At 41.5% G+C, this 4825-nt stretch overlaps 1 pseudogene; it reads left to right on the top strand.

The window, feature by feature from the left end:
* The first annotated feature begins 1243 nt into the window (after positions 1-1243).
* On the top strand, positions 1244-1955 carry LOC139019536 (derlin-1 pseudogene; annotated as a pseudogene).
* The last annotated feature ends 2870 nt before the right edge of the window (positions 1956-4825 follow it).

Here is a 4825-nt window from a genome sequence, read left to right as displayed (position 1 = left end):
GGACTCTGTGAGCTTCTTGGATTTGTGTGAGTTTTTTCTTCCCTATATCAGGGAAGTTTTCTGTCATTATTTTTTCAAACAGGTTTTCTATTCCTTCCTCAGTTTCCTCTCCTTCTGGCACCCCTATTATTTGGATGTTGTTTCATTTCGTGTTGTCTCAGATTTCTCTTAGGCTCTCCTCCTGCTTTTTAATTTTTTTTTTCTAGAAGCTGCTCTGCTTGGGTATTTTTTCCTACCTTGTCTTCTAGCTCACTGATGTGATCCTCTGCTTCTTCTAGTCTACTGTTGATGTTTTCTATTGAATTCTTTATAGCAGTGATGTTGTTTTTCATTTCTTCTTGGTTTTTCTTCATTTCCTCTTGGTTCTTACACATATTGTTGAATTTGTCTTCCATTCTTTTCATCCACCTTATGGCCATTTCTCTGAATTCTTTCTCTGACAGGTTGCTTGCCTCCATTGCCTCCATTTCGTTTACTTCCTTTTCTGATGATGCCTGTTTTTCTTTCATATGCTGGCTGGTTCTTTGTCTCACCATGATCTCTCTTCTCCAGGTGTTTGGTTATGTCGTTCTCTCTCTGCTGAATTGCAAACTGCACCTCTAAGGCAAAATCCAACCTTTCTGTGAGGAGAAGCAGGGCTCTTCTGAGTCCACGTAGTCACGCTGCCCGAGATCCGTTGTATCCAGGCTAGTTGCCGATCTCTGGATGCCGTGGATGCTGGGTCTTTGGATGTATACGCTTCCAATCAAAGCCACTCAAGGTGGCGCAGTCTCCAAACACTGGTGGACCTGACCAATATTGAAGTTACCCTTTCTGAGCTGGCGCTCCGGCAGAGATTTCAGCTGCAGTCTCCAACCGTCCCCTTTCTCCGGGAGTCCTCTGTCTTTCCTGGCTGCAAACTGTCTCCCAGCTGAATATCTTCTGCTTATTTGGGCTGTATGTTACCCATTTCAGCTGCTCACCCTTATCTGCTCCTGGACAAGGCATGGGACACGTCCTTCTATACCACCACCATTTTCTGCCCCCCCACACCCTAGTAAAAATCTTGTTTTGTTTTTAGATATACTTAAAAAATGATCCTTTTGCTAGCTTGTCCTAATTCAGTGGCACCACATCCATCAGTCTCCACCTTCTACACCATGACCTGGGTGGCTTCTGCCTCGACACCTTCCATGCTGGAAGCCGGCTGGGCCAGGATGGGGAGTCAGGCAGTGTGCTCATCCTGGCCACCTAAGAGGCGAAGATGTCTGACATTGGGGACTGGTTCAGGAGCATTCCGGCCATCATGCACTATTGGTTCACCACCACCAGGGAGGTGCCCTTGGTTGGCAAACTAGGTCTCGTCAGCCTGGCCGACTTCATCCTCTGGCCCAAAGCCTCTCTCTACTGCTTCCAAATTTGGAGACCCATCACTGCCACCTTTTTTGCCCCTGTGGATCCAGGAACTGGATCTCTTTATTTGGTCAATTTATATTTCTTATATCAGTATTCTACATGACTCAAAACAGGAGCTTTTGATGGGATGCCAGGGACTATTTATTTATTCATGCTCCTCAAAAACTGGGTATGCATTGTCATTACTGGCTTAACAATGGACATGCAGTTGCTGATGTTTCCCCTGATCATGCCCATGCTTTATGTCTGGGCCCAGCTGGACAGACTTGATTGTATCATTTTAATTTGGAACACGAATTAAGGCCTGTTACTTACCTTGGGTTATCCTTGGATTCAACTATATCATCAGTAATCAATGACTTAGGAGGAAGACTTCAGTGGACTTAGGAGGAAGAACTTTTCTTTCCACACCCCAGTTTTTGTACCACTGGCTGCCCAACAGGAGAGGAGGGGTGTCTGGATTTGGCATGCACCCTGCTAGCGAGAGGTGAGCAGCTGATCAGAATGGTGGAGGCGGCAGACACAACTGGGGACAGGGCTCCTGACTTGGGAACCAGTGAAGGAGTGGCCTCCGGCCTGCCCACCAGCCACTCTGCTCAGATGAAATTTTCCTCCCTGTGCTGGCTGTGCTCAACAACTGCATCCCAGCAAACACTGGTGGACCTGACCAACATTGAAGGTAGCCTTTCTGTATAAGACACCATTTTTAAATCCTTAAAAAAATATAAGTGTTCCTCAAGTTTTGTGATTCTCATTCAAGTCCTTCCTGCTATGAAGAAAAAATGTCATCTATGCAAATTTCAGAAATGACTATGGTTTTTGGTGTCTTCTCTTCCTTTTCCATCTGAATAATGGGTTTTGCTAGGTCCTGGTCTGCTGTCACCAACCTGGGCGTCTGCAATTGGGACACCAAATGCTTGTCAAAGGGACTCTTATCTCTTCCTTGCACACACCTCCCTCCTACTTTTTCAACCCCCAGATTTGCAGCTAGAGGAGATTGCCCATAAAATGGATCTGCCTTTGAAAAAAAACAAAAAGGAGATCTTTTTTTCCTCAGAGGGGGAATTCTTTATCCAAGGTCAAGAGAACTAACATTTGAACATAGTACCCATGTTTTTTTTCTAATTTTTAACTAGAGGCCTGGTGCACGAATTCATGCAAGGGTGGGGTCTGGCTGGCCCACCCAGATTGGGGCCAATCGGTTCTAGACCAGCTGTGGGGAGGGGATGTGGGAGGGTGGCTGGCTGGCCCCACCCCCAATCAGGGTGAGGGGGGCTGATCAGGGCCGAGCTGGCCTGAGAGACGGGCCGTGGGAGGTTGGGGCTGGCCAGTGGGAGGGGTCGTGGGAGGTTGGCCGGTCAGCCCCACCCCCAATAAGGCCAGTTGGCTGGCCGCAGTGAACTTCACAGCAACTGGTCGTTTTGGTCTTTGCAGTTGTTCCAGTTACTTGGCTTTTATATATATATATAGATTGTGGTCATGCTCATAACATAACCATTTTATGTTAACCATTTTTTTAAACACATGAAAAAAGTACATTTGATTAGTATACAAAAAGCTCTTACAAATCAATAATAAAGGAACAAACAGCAGAAAGGCCACTAGCAAAGAACAATAGATTTTGTTGCATTTATTTAAAAAAGCATATAACAGTATATGTGTATGTATAAGTGTGTATGTACTTCAACAATAAAAACTTTATTTAGAAAAATAGTAATTCCTATTTTAAAAAACACACAAATGCAATTGACACATATTTTAACCATTTTAAAGTGTATAGTTCTGGGCATTAAATACATTCACAGTGTTGTGAAACCACCACACTAGCCATCTCCAGAACTCTTCATCTTGTAAAACTAAAACTCTGTCCCCATTATACAACTCATCACTCCCCCCCACCATCCTACTTTCTGACCCTATTAATTTGATAACTCTAGGCTCCTCATAGAAGTGGAATTATATTATATTTGCCTTCACAAAATGATTTTGAAATTGGTCTTTATTATCATGTGTAACAATTGTCCATTTTCTTTTATGTCTAAGTATTATTTACCCTTCTATTATTAAGTTATAAGCTATTTATACATTAGGAATAGAAGCATTTTGTCTGATTATGTGTTGCAAATATTTTATCTTATTTCCTAACTTGACCTTTTCTTTATTTAGTGGTGTCTTTTGAAGAGCAAAAATTATTTTTTGTGATAAAATCAAATGTAATCTTTTTAATTGATGTTTTTTATGTCATAAGAAACCTTTTCTTTTTTCCAAGTTAATAAAGATTTATCATTTCCCTTTTATTATAAGTGCTAGAGGCCTGGTGTACAAAATTTGTGCACAGGGGGCAGGGGTTGCTTCAGCCCAGCCTGCACCCTCGCCAATCCAGGACCCTTTGGTGGATGTCCGACTGCCGGTTAGGCCAGGATCGGGCCTAACCGGCAGTCAGACATCCCTCTCACATTCCGGGACCACTGGCTCCTAACTGCTCACCTGCCTGCCGGCCTAGTTGCCCCCAACTGCCCCCCTGCCGGCCTGGTTGCCCCCAACTACCTCCCCCACCAGCCTGGCTGCCCCTAACTTCCCCCCTGCTAGCCTGGTCACCACACACAGCCTGTTCGGTTGTCCGTTCAGTTGCGATGGTTGCTTAGGCTTTTATATATATAGATTATGGGTTAAACTTTTAAGTTACATGGTGTATTTCGAGTTAATATCTGTGTTTTCTGTTAAATAAGGGATAAGATTCTCTTTTTTCCTACATAGATATCCAGTTATTCCAGCACCATTTATTGAAGTCTTTCCCCATTAAATTGCCTTATCTTCATCAAAATCAATTGACCACATATCAGTATATCTATTTCTAGAATCTCAATTCTATTTCATTAATCCATATATCTTTGTTAAAATGCAAATGACACCACCTTAACTGCAGGAACATCATAGTAGTTTGAGATCAAGTAGTTGATAAGTTCTTTAAATTTATTTTAATAATTTAGCTATTCTGGATCATTTTTATTATCATATAAATATTAGAATCAGCTCATTGATTTCTATAAAATTATAGTAATAGTTTGAATATGACAGCCTTAAATGTATAAATGAATTTGGGATTACAGGTATCTTAACAATAATAAACCTCTAATTCAATAAATGTGGTTTATTATTCCATTAATTTACGCTTTCTTTAATTTCTTCCAGCAGTGTTTATAGTCTTCAGTGACAAAACCTTGTACAACTTTTCTTATTCATTCTGAGTGTTTCCATTTTTTTCACAGCATTGTAAATATCACTCTTTTTTAAGTTTAATTTTTTCCCCAAATATTAGCTGTTATTATATGAAAATACTCTTATATTTTATACTAACTTCTTATTTCACATCCTTTTAAAATTGTAATTCTTAGTTCTAGAGTTGCTATAAGGCTTTCTACCCAAACAA

Source organism: Myotis yumanensis, unplaced genomic scaffold (genome assembly GCF_028538775.1).
Source record: "Myotis yumanensis isolate MYYU_CA2020_CCGP unplaced genomic scaffold, mMyoYum1.0.hap1 SCAF_11, whole genome shotgun sequence".
NCBI lineage: Eukaryota > Metazoa > Chordata > Mammalia > Chiroptera > Vespertilionidae > Myotis > Myotis yumanensis.
The sequence above is the reverse complement of the archived record's forward strand: the minus strand, read 5'-3'. Positions and strand labels throughout refer to the sequence as shown.